The 11992-nt window shown below is 39.1% G+C and overlaps 1 pseudogene; it reads right to left on the bottom strand.

Annotated features, from left to right (window-relative positions):
* The window catches only part of LOC130879248 (guanylate cyclase 2G-like), a 34081-nt pseudogene extending 22308 nt beyond the window's left edge, over positions 1–11773 (bottom strand).
* Between the last annotated feature and the right edge of the window lie 219 nt (positions 11774–11992).

The raw sequence follows: 11992 nt of genomic DNA, 5'->3' as shown, positions 1-11992 counted from the left end.
ACAGCAAAGATCGCTAAGCAGAACACGTTTAGGACAGTCTGGTCTCCATTTTGCCTTGTGGTTTCAGGGTTTAGTACCATTGCTATCATCTGTGTTATTATCCCTGACAAGTACCTCTTACTGCATGTATCCCAAATTCCCTAGTATAAGCATAAATGGAAACTCACATGCATAGGTATGTGTGTACATATACATACAAAGAATGTATTTTTACATAACTAAGATTGTTGCTCTGCAGTTTGATTTTTTTGCAACATAAACCTAGCTGGTTTTGTCAAATGGATCTATGCATTGTTTTAAGAAGCAGGATGAACTCAATTGTATCGATGTTTCACGGCATAATTTACACTCTGTGTTCTTCCTGTACTATAAAACAGTTGGAAGTGATCATTACAGTCTTATGAGGAAGAAGAAAGGGTTGGAAGGGGTTGTTCCATCCTCTCCTCTTACCATCTACCTGCAAGTAGAGATGAGGGAACAGGGAAGAAAGGGGGTAGAAGGCAGGAGGATACCCTGGGAAGTAAGAGAGATAGATTTCCATCTGCCACCCAAAGAAATCTGAGGCAGTTTGGCCACTTAATACTTCCTGATGAAGGAAGAGAAATATGGTCATTATTATCCCTCTCTACATCCACTTGGCCCCTTTTACCTCCTTCTGACTAAATAAAATAAGCTCGTTTTAGAAAGCAAAACCTACTGAAAACTACACCATGGAAACACAGTGAAGGAAAGTCAAGGGGTCCTTCTAGATGTCTTTAGTGCAATATGTGCAGACCTTGGGGTCTAGAATACAAATACTGAGGGCCAGAATATACTTGTGGTAGCTGTGCAGCATTGGATAAGTTATTTCATCTCTCTGGGCTTCCACTTATTATTCTGTAAAAGAAACTAACAAAGGAAAATACTCAGTCTGAAATATCAGCTGGGCAATGTGGGAGAGTTGAGATCACAGATGAGGCATCTTACTCACCTTACCTACATCTTGGTTTTTAAAGTTGGGAGGATAATTGTTGGAGGAGACCACTTGTTTGTTCCCAGGTGCTTAGACTCCTTTCCTGACTGCCCAGACTCCCGAAATAATCACAAAGAAACTGTATTATTTAAATCACTCTCAACCAATCACTCAAGCATATTGCTAGCTAACTCTTATATCCTTGGTTAACCCATTTCTATTAATCTGTGTATCACCACGTGGCTGTGGTTTGCCGGCAAAATTCCTTCCAGCTTCTGCCATCTGTCCCCAATGGGGCTACACAACTTCTCCCTGACTCCACCTTCTTCCTCCCAACATTTAGTTTAGTTCCCTCCCACCCTGCCTAGCTCTACTCTGCCCTATCACAGGCCAAGACAGTTTCTTTATTCATTAACCAAAGCAACACATATACAGTGGTACTTCCCACACCAAAAAATCATGTTTGCCTTGCAGCAGCATTGGTCATATATCTAATAGCACTGCGGCAGGTGTGTGGCTCTTCAGCCTATCCCACCACCACCGAAGAAGCAGACCCCCTGAGAACGGCCTCCCTGGGCCAGTGCAATGGCCTCTACAGGTCTTTGTTAGGTTCAACACAGACACGGGGAAATCTATGGAAGAGCAGAAATGACAGTTGTCTGAGAGTCCTTCAGATAGGCTTATGTACCTGGCAGAGATGAGAGTTTAGCTGGTGTATGCTCACCTGGAGGGCAGAAGCTGGACTCCGGAGCCTAGTCCAGGCCTAGTTTCTCACTAACTATGCAGAGGAACTCTGGGTAAATGTTTTCAGTTCAGTCTTGGTATACTTGAGTGTGTGTGTGTGTGTGCGCGCGCGCGCACGCCATGATCATATGATGGTGTGTGTGTGTATGTGTGTGCAAGTGCATGTACACATATGTGTATGTGCATGTATGGAGACCAGAGGTCAACCTTGAGTGTTATTTTCTATACCATCTTCTTGTATTTTTGAATAGAGCCTTCCACTGGCCTGAAGCTCACCAACCAGGCTAGGTCAGGTAGCAATAAAGCCCTGGGAAGCAATCTATTCCCTATCTCCCCAGAACAGGGATTCCAAGTGTGGGATACCAAGCCTTTTAAATTCAGTTCTGAGAACCAAAGCGGAGCTCATATCTGTATGTCAAGTACCACTGAGTGAGCTGTATCCCTGGGTTCTCATCCCTGGTGTTAAGACAAACCTTCAAGAGTACTGACCTCCCGGAGCTGTACTGAGTATCTGGCTCCCATTCACATCCTGGTACATGGTCCTTCTTGTCACCTCATTACTATCGAGCCACTGACCAGTAGATAGACCCCTACCTCCAGCTGCTGCAAAGGATGAAAGCAAATTCTCCAGTATGGAGTTCCAGGTTCTCTGCAGCCTGCAGAATGCTTTTTGCATCTTCTGAACTGCAAATTAGGATGATAACTAAATAAAGGGAAAACAGAGTGAGCAAGTTATGCATGCTCGCATATGTGTGTTATATACCCCCCCCACACACACACTCTTTTTCATATCTAAAATAAAACCACTCCAAACAAGACACAGACTTTTTCTTTCTTTAAACATACTTCAGGAAATAGACATGTCTATGCTATTGCAGGACAGTATATTTAAACTAAGCCTATGAAATACAAGCGGCCAGCCTTTGCCCTTCAGAAGATTATATTTAGCACAATCTTCTGCCATCACAATATACAAGTCCAAGAAGTTTGAAATCATTTTTCTGGCTTGATTTTATTTGATTGACCCCCAAATAAGTGGGTCCTCAGCTATGCATCAATTAAGAGGAAGACAAAGCAAACCTGGAGTCAAAGACATTTGGACCTTCTAAGTTGGGATGAGGAGAAATGACCAAGGTGCTTTGCTTCTTCCTGTTTAGTCATGCCACCATTCATCTGGAAGTCACACAAATGACAGGTTAACTTTTACATGAGCTATTGTCTCCCTCTATAATCTTCAAGTGTGAGACAGGAAGTAGCTATGAGCAAGACAGAAAGGGCTCCTCTGTCAGGGAGCACATCAGCTACTGTTTCTCCTCACTCTCACACAGACACCATGGAAAACAACTTAAGGAAGAATTATGTGTTCTTTTGGTGTCCAGTTTCTTGAGTTCTTCATATATTTTGGAGATCAGACCAAGAACAAAAGGTAAAAAGGCAAAATTTAACCTTGTCAGTACTTAAAAATCCCCAGGATAGCTTTCCCCAAGTTCTGTCTGCCTTTCCAGTAATAACATCAGAAAAAGTATTGGGCTCCAAGTATCCTAAGGTTGTCAAGGAATATACATGGGAGCCCATACGTATGACTGATCTAAAAGAAATTAAACAAGCAGTTGTAGCTTACAGACTACATTCATCCTTTGTTAGGGAAATGATCAAAACATGGGCTTTCAGTAGCAAAGCCATGACTCAAGATTGGGCTCTGTTAATCTTAGCAGTCCTAGAAAGTAGACTGCAATTGCTTTGGAGGTACTTTTTAAAAGAGGAAGTGAAAATTTTAGAGCAACAAGAAAAAACAAAAGGACTTGAGATTTCCCTAGATCAAATTCTAGGTGAAATACTTTACTCTGATCCTCAGGATTAAGCTCTTTATGATGACCACACCTTGTTCCTATGTAACATAGCAGCTTTAAAGGCTTGGGACAGGATTCAGTAACTAGAAAAGAGAGTTGAATCATATCTTAGGGTTAAACAGGGTTAGAGAGAACCTTTTAGTGACTTTTTGCAAAGACTAACTAGGGCTGTACAAATAGGGGTGACTGACCCAAAAGCTAGATGTACAATAATTGAATATTTGGCTTATGAGAATTCCAAAATTGAGTGCAAACAGATCCTTAGGCCTTTAAAGATCAGGTCAGCACCCATGGATAAATGGGTCTTGCATACAATGAATGTTGAGACACTTGACTATGGTACTGAAGTGTGGGTAGGAGAAGCAATTTGTAATGGTAAGAGGAGACATCAAAATACCAAATGTTTTCATTGTGGTAGAATGGAACATCTGAGAAGGGATTGTAGAAAATGTATTTTTAAGAATAATGCCTTCTCTGGGAATGGCAGAAATAGGAGGACCCAGCCTTAAGGTTTATGCAGAAGGTATGGCAAAGGCTGACATTGGACCAATGAATGTAGGTCAACGGAAGATAGACAAGGCAACCCAATACCATTGGGAAACACCACGGGGGGGCCTCTTGCAGGCCCCCATGACAAATGTGGTTCAGTCATTCCCAGTTATTGTGGAGAATATGTCTCTTCAGGAAAATTTAAAAATCCAGTGCCTGCTGTAAAAAGCAATACTTGTCTGAATGATGGGTTAAATGTGGAGGATGAGTCAAAAACTCCAATAGGACAGAGGAAACATGTGTTTTGGCAGACTTCTATAAATTATCAAAGACCAAAGCTAAGAGTCTGTATAAATGGCATTTTCATTGAAGGCTTATTAGACACGGGTGCAGATGTAAGTATCGTTACTCCAGGGTCTTGGCATCTGAATTGGCCTCTTCAAGAGGTAGATGTTCAGTTCCTAGGAATTGGAACCTTATCTAGGGTAAAACAAAGCATGAGATGGGTTGAATGCATAGGGCCAGAAGAGCAAATAAGAAGACTAAGGCTATATATAGCCAATATTGCAAGGAATTTGTGGGGTTGTGACCTATTGCAGCAATGGAATACCCAGATTAACATTACTGCAGCCCCAAAAACTTATGTTTCTGAGGAAAATATTAGAAGATATTATAGATGATGTACACCCATCATTTGGGCTGTACAATAACACAAAGAAATTGATAAACCTTTAGAGGTACCAACAGCCCTACCTTTAAAATGGTTAACTGAGAAACTAATATGGGTTAAGCAGTAGCCTCTAACTAAGGAAAAGTTGCAGGCTTTAGAACCGCTGGTACAAGAGCAACTAGATGCTCGACATATAGAAGAATCCACATGTATTTGTTGTTAAGAAGAAATCTGCAAAATGGAGAATGATGACAGATCTGAGAGCTGTCAACAAAGTAATTCAACCTTTGGGCCCACTACAGTTTGGAATTCCTCTGCATTCTCTGTTACCAAAGGGATGGCCTCTAATAGTTATTGATTTAAAGGATTGTTTCTTTACTATACCTTTATAAGAAAAGGACAGAGAAAAGTTTGCCTTCACAATGCCTACTTAAAATAATTTTCAGCCTACTAGGAAATATCAATGGACCATCTTCCCACAGGAAATGCTCAATAGCCTCATCCTATGCCAATACTTTGTCAGTCAGCAACTGGAAATAATATGTAAGCCATTTCCTAAGTCTATTATCTACCATTACATGAATGACATTTTGTTATTCGATTCAAATACAGATACTTTAGAAAGGTTGTTTAAAGAAGTAAAGAAAGTCTTGCCTAAATGTGGCTTACAAATTGCTCCTGAAAAGATTCAAAGAGGAGAGTCTGTTAATTATCTAGATTACAGAATAGGCTTACAGAAAACTAGAACACAAAAGGCACAAATTAGGAGAAACTGGTTGCAGACTGTTAATGACTTTCAAAGATTGTTAGGAGACATTCCCAGTTTATGAATGGCTGTTGGGATAACACCAGATATAATAATTCATTTAAACAAAATTTTAGATGGTAATAAAGACTTGAATAGTCTCAGAGAATTAACAGCTGAAACAGAAAAGGAATTGACAATTGTTGAGGGGAAATTACAGGAGGCTCATGTGGATGGGGTGAATCCTAATCTTCATTGTATTCCAGTTGTATTGGCTTCGAGAATTTCTTCTATGAGAATTTTAATGCAGAGGGATGATATTATCATAGGATGGATCTTTTACCACATAAAAAATTAAAAACTTATGTGGAAAAAGTCTCTGAATTAATTATAAAAGGTAAATTGAGACTTTGTCAATTAGCAGGTATAGACCCAGCAGAGATTATAGTGCCTTTTACTGCTGATGAAATAAAAAAAGTTATGGGAAGACAATGAACCCTGGCAAAGAGCTTGTGCTAATATTTTGGGAGAAATTAATAGCAATTATCTCAAAAGCGATAGACTTAACCTTATAAAGAGAACTACTTGGATTCTTCCTTGAATTGTACATGATACACCAATAACTGGAGCTCGTATATTTTATACTGGTGCAAATAAATCAGGGAAGGCAGGTTACAAATCAGAAGAATTAAGTAAGGTGAAACAAAGCCCTTATAATTCTGTCCAGAAGGCAGAATTATATGCTATTCTTATGGTATTAAGGTATTTTAAAGAACCTCTCAATATAGTTACTGATTTACAATATGCAGAAAGAGTTGTCTTACATATTGAAACTGCTGAATTTATACCAGATGATACAGAATTGACTTCTTTGTTCATCCAGGTGCAAGACATAATCAGGAATAGGTTTTGTCCTATGTACATAACACACATCCCATCCCATACAGGTCTGCCAGGTCCTCTAGCACAAAGTAATGCAGAAATTGATCAATTGTTGATTGGAAATGTGTTGCAGGCCTCTGAATTTCATAAAAAAACACCATGTCAATAGCAAAGGTTTAAAGAAAAAGTTTTTTATTACATGGAAACAAGCTAAGAAAATTATAAAGAGATGTCCTACTTGCTCTTTCTATAATCAAACACCATTGCCTGCAGGGAGTAACCTAAAGGGTACTCAGAAGAATGAGTTCTGGCAGATGAATGTGTTCCACTTTACATAATTTGGTAAATTAAAATATTTATACCACACCATAGACACGTATTCAGGTTTTCAATGGGCAACTGCCTTGAGCTCAGAAAAGGCTGATTCAGTAATCACACATTTATTGGAAGTTATGGCCATCATGGGTATACCTGCACAAATAAAGACAGACAATGGTCTGGCATATGTATCTAAGAAAATGAAGCGTTTTATTTTTGTTTTTTTTTTTTTTTTTTGCTTATTATAAAATAAAGCACATTACAGTTATATCAAATAATCCTACAGGTCAGCAGGCAGTTATAGAAAGGTCAAATCATACTATAAAGGATATGCTGAACAAAGAGTAAGGGATGGAAAATACCCCCAGAAATAGATTGCATAATGTTTTATTAACCTTAATTTTTCTTAATGCTAATGAGAAAGGAACAACAGCAGCAGAGAGGCATTGGATAATGGAAAAAACTTCTGAATTGAATCAACCAGTATATTTCAAGAATGTGTTAACCTCACAATGGAAACCAAGAGATGTACTATGTCAGGCAAGGGTTTCACTCTTATTTCCACAGGAGAAGAAAAATTATGGATACCATCAAAATTAATAAAGATTTGCTTTGAAAAGGAGAAACTTCTTGAAAAAGAGAAATGACAGCTCATCGGCAGTGGTAACAATCATACAGGTGGTAAGTAAAGCTCATAAGGGTTAGGACAGGGCTCTACTCTTATCTTTACAGGAAAATACACATTACCAAAAATTCAAGAAACCTTGGATGTTTGAGTGTTGACAAAAGAAAAAATAACTATCCACTAAGGAACATCTAGAAAACAGAATATGGTTTATGAATCCAGGTATGGGTTACACTTACATTTACAAACACACATACACACATACACACACACATATACATATATATATGTATGTATTCAGCTGGTTTTGGAGTTGGACAATGGTTCTGTACTGCTCTAAATCCAAGCGTGTTGTTAAAAGAAACATTCAGAGTTTCTGTCTCATATCGGGAGTCATCTGGTGGTATGGGACAGAAGAAAGACTTTAGGAAAAATTTTTACTTTCCCCATGCCTATTTTGTCCATATCATATTCTCTTCATTGAATGTATGTTTATATGAATGATGTTTAAGTTTTCCATGATGAACAATAGATTTTCCTACAGATCATTTTCCTTCAGTAATCTTTGAAGTTTCCAGGAAGAAGTTGGGGCCCCACAGCAACAACTCCGCATAGTTGAGATGACATCATGATGCAGACAGTGCTACTCTAAGACTGCTTTTGGGGGTACCAGCTGCTGAAATGGTGCACTTTCTCATGAATTTCAAATAAGAACCTTGAAAAAAAAAACCTATCTATTGACTGCTCAGAAATTATTTGCAACTATACTAGATAGTAATTTTGAAACTTAACCATCACTTTAATTTTTCAGGATCCCATTAAGAGAACATCACCCCCATGACAGCAGGAAGCGATTCTAGAAGATGATGACCCCATCCCAAAAAAGTTTATCCATAGGGTTGGGAACACTGTTTAGAAGTCGTTGATTATTACTTGTATTAGATAGAGGGTTAGGGTAAAAACTGTGTTTGCTCAAAAAAGGGGGGATAGTAATAGTGGGGAATAGAGTGAATACTCATGAGCTATTATTTATGAATAATTTACATTGGTATAATTTTTGTATATTGATACAAGTTCGAATTATATCTGTTACTTTTGTTTACATTTGTACACCTATGCAAAGTTATTTCGTCAGATTGTATATATGCATGTTTCTTCCTCGGTTTAGGACATTTTGTATATTGATACAACTTTTAGAGTATATTTTCATATTGCATCATATATTACTCCTATTTCTGATCAAGATACTTATAGATTGTTTACATTTTGAGGTCATTGTCCTCATTTGTTACACATTTGTTTACAGATTATTCAATATTCTGACATGAAACTTTAGTTTTTAAGTTATACAGGTATTAATTATTATAGGTCAATAGTTGTTCATGTTTGTTGTACATACAGTCAGATCAATTAGGTTCTTTAGATACATAGAGATTGTATTCTGTCTAGATAGGCATTCTTCAACCACCTCAAGGATCTGTGGAACATGACATTTAAATAACTTAGGATTCTGTTGATATGAGACATGATTGCACCGATCAATTCCTGAGAGAATGTTGAGCACTGAAGACACTCCACTTGGAGCTTGTTTTCTTTTTGGCAAAAGTGGCCTTTGGGAAAGGAACTGACAATGCCTCAACCACTGACAAGTTACATGATATCCAGAAATGGATAAGCAGGACTGTCAAATATTGACAAGATAAGATAAGATGCTTTTGAAATTTTTCCTGCTTTTGAAAATGGTCTGTCAGTTATGCTAGGCTTTAGCCAAAGTTGGTTGCTTCAGCATTGCAAAATGAGACTTTGGGTGATTGCTCAGTTAGCTAATTGTCTCTGTCATATATTGCTCACTTTGGAAGCTACTTAATTGTACTTCCTGTCTGCTCAAGTAATATTATCTCCCTTCTCAGGTCTTCAATGGGGTTAAAGATTAGATAGTCGTAGTTACCATCCTCTTATGATCAAGCCAAGCCATTTCCATTACAAAACTTAGACTCCATAAAATAGAATGTTTATTAAAACATTTAGCATATGTTCCTTGCTTAATATTGTTTATGTGGTTGTAATTCTAATTATACTTGGTATCTGTTCCTAGTGTATATAGTTTTGTATTGAATTTGAAACTCTCTTATTTAAAGAAAAGGGCCAATAGTCAATAGTCTTTAAGAATCCAGCCCACTTGGGCATGGTCTCTTTTGCTTTAAAAAGCAGCAGTAGCCATTCTCTCTCTCTCTCTCTCTCTCTCTCTCTCTCTCTCTCTCTCTCTCTCTCTCTCTCTCTCCTTGCTTCCCACTCTTGCTTCCAGCTGCTATACTCTGTTCCTAGTCATGCAGAGGGCCATTGTCTAGGACAGTGATCTTTAAGTTTTCCCCTTAAATAAATAACCCTTTATCCATAATTCTGAATTAGTATGGGATTGTTCTGTGACTTACGCCTTCAGAGTAGGGTTTAAATAGCCAGAGAGGTGTCAAATGCAGAGAGGTAGATATTTCAAATTCAAAAGTCAGCTGAATTTTACAGCAACGATTCCAGAGAGTTCTACAATACTGAAGGGGTGAGATCATCAATGATCCTCCCTAGTCACTCTCCCCATCCTCTCTCAGATGGTGTGGTATCCGAGGACACTGACTAAGCAAATCCCGTTACATATAAACAGCACATCTCCCTCATTTGCTGTAGCTGAAAGCAAACTGCCAAGCTATACTTTCTCCAGGCTACTGAATAATTTATTATACACACCAAGGATGCCTCCTTTAACAATTGATACTGCTATCTTTAAAAACAAACATTTTAGTCTATCTGAAATTCTCCAGACCACGTGACTGACAAGATAAGAGAGTAATGAATGAGTCTACATCCATCAAAGTCAAATAAGCAGGAGCAATAGAGATCATGAACTAATCTTTTTTCCTTGAAAGTCTTTAAAGACTTAACTCTTCTAGCTTCATGGTCTCAAAAACTAGAAACCATGACCTAGACAGCAATTATGATAAGATGATTTTTGCCAGAGACTAATGAGATTAGATGTATAATATATACTAGTCTGAAGATGGTCTTATATAATGCAGTTCCATGTACAATGAATAAATACAATTAATCTTTTAATGAGAAATGTAAAAAACCAATAAGAAGAGATAAATGAAATTGGTATCTTTAATGCTACACTCACCCCCTTTCAGTAGAAATGCAGGCAATGTTTTTAGCACACTACATTCTCTACCTCTGCTGCTCTAGGCACGTCAGTCCAAACAGAGCATAAGTGTCTTCTCTATGGACGTGGTCAATGAAACGGCAACAGACTCCTCAGCACTGCATGTTGAGTTGGCGAAAGTGAACTCCCAGCTCAAGTTCCCAAGACCCACTGGCTCTGATTGGAGCTTGTCCACAGCAATCTGGAGGCCTGCCCCAGCCTTTGCACACTAAATGGATCAGAGATGTTCCAGAGGGCATGGAACCCCATGATGAGCTTAGTAGCTTCAAGCAAAGTCACTAGCACAATGGCAAAGAGAGCCAAACCAGACATGAGTGGTCAGTATGGCTTTCAGCTCCAACACAGAACCTAGATTTCAAGGGGACCTCAGAAAGTGTCCTGGAAGCCATGGATAGAATCTAACAGTGTATCATTATACAACTCTGGTAGGCTCCGCCTTCTGACCATTCATGCCCAGAACTTATAAAGAGAGTGAAGTGTCCCCAGAGACCATGACTTGCTTTCTGCTCAGTGCCACTAATTAACCAATGTTGTTCCTTTCTGAGTCTTACAGAAAATAGGTAGAAAGTCGCCAGTCAAAAAGCTCCTTGATGTTGATCCAACAATATCACTGACAGCTTTCATGTTACTGAACAAGTCACATGACCCTCTGGGAAGACATGGGGTCCACTCACATAGGAAGAAAGCCTGAGTGACAATTCTAATTGTACTTCATGTTATTTGTAAGACCTTGGACCTAAATGGTGCAGGTCTCCTCCAAAGTGGTATGGGAGGGTGGATTACAGGAGACCATGTAAATCTAGACCTTTATACAAAACCCACTCAAAGAAGCATTCCAACAATATTAGTCTTAAGGCCCCGGGGAGAGAGCTCAGTTGACAAAATGCTCACCATGCAAACATGAAGACCTGAGCTTCAACCCCCAGAACACCTTGTAAAAGCTGAGGGTGGTGACATGTGCCTGGAACCCCAACACAAGGAAGATAGAGGCAGGAGGGTTCCTGGACCTAGGAGGTCAGCCAGTCTACTGTATCAGGGAGATACCTTGTTTCAGAACTAAGGTGGACAGCAGTCTCTCCAATGACCTCCACATGTGTGCGTACACAAACACACAACACACAAGACGATAGATTTCATATGATGATCATAGCAACCATGGTAGTTACCATCTGCTCAATCCATTTTACAGAAAAATCTTGGAAAAAGTAAAGTAATGTCTAGGAAAAGATTTATTGCCAACCAGCATACCCCATCTTCCTCTCCTGGACTTGGAGGACCAGGAGCCATTAGTACAGAGTAAGTATTAACCTTCTCTGTGCATAGATCATGGCGAGAAGATTATATGGGGGGGTGGTCAGCTCTTCACTGCCTGACATATGACAGGGACACCAGGGCTTTTGGAAGGCCACAGCCATCCCAGGTAAAATGACCTAGCCATTTCCCAGGCCTCTCCACACTAATCTAGATGGTTGACTTCCCACCTTCCACCACTTTCATTTGGGAAAA

This window comes from Chionomys nivalis, chromosome 8 (genome assembly GCF_950005125.1).
Source record: "Chionomys nivalis chromosome 8, mChiNiv1.1, whole genome shotgun sequence".
NCBI lineage: Eukaryota > Metazoa > Chordata > Mammalia > Rodentia > Cricetidae > Chionomys > Chionomys nivalis.
The sequence above is the reverse complement of the archived record's forward strand: the minus strand, read 5'-3'. Positions and strand labels throughout refer to the sequence as shown.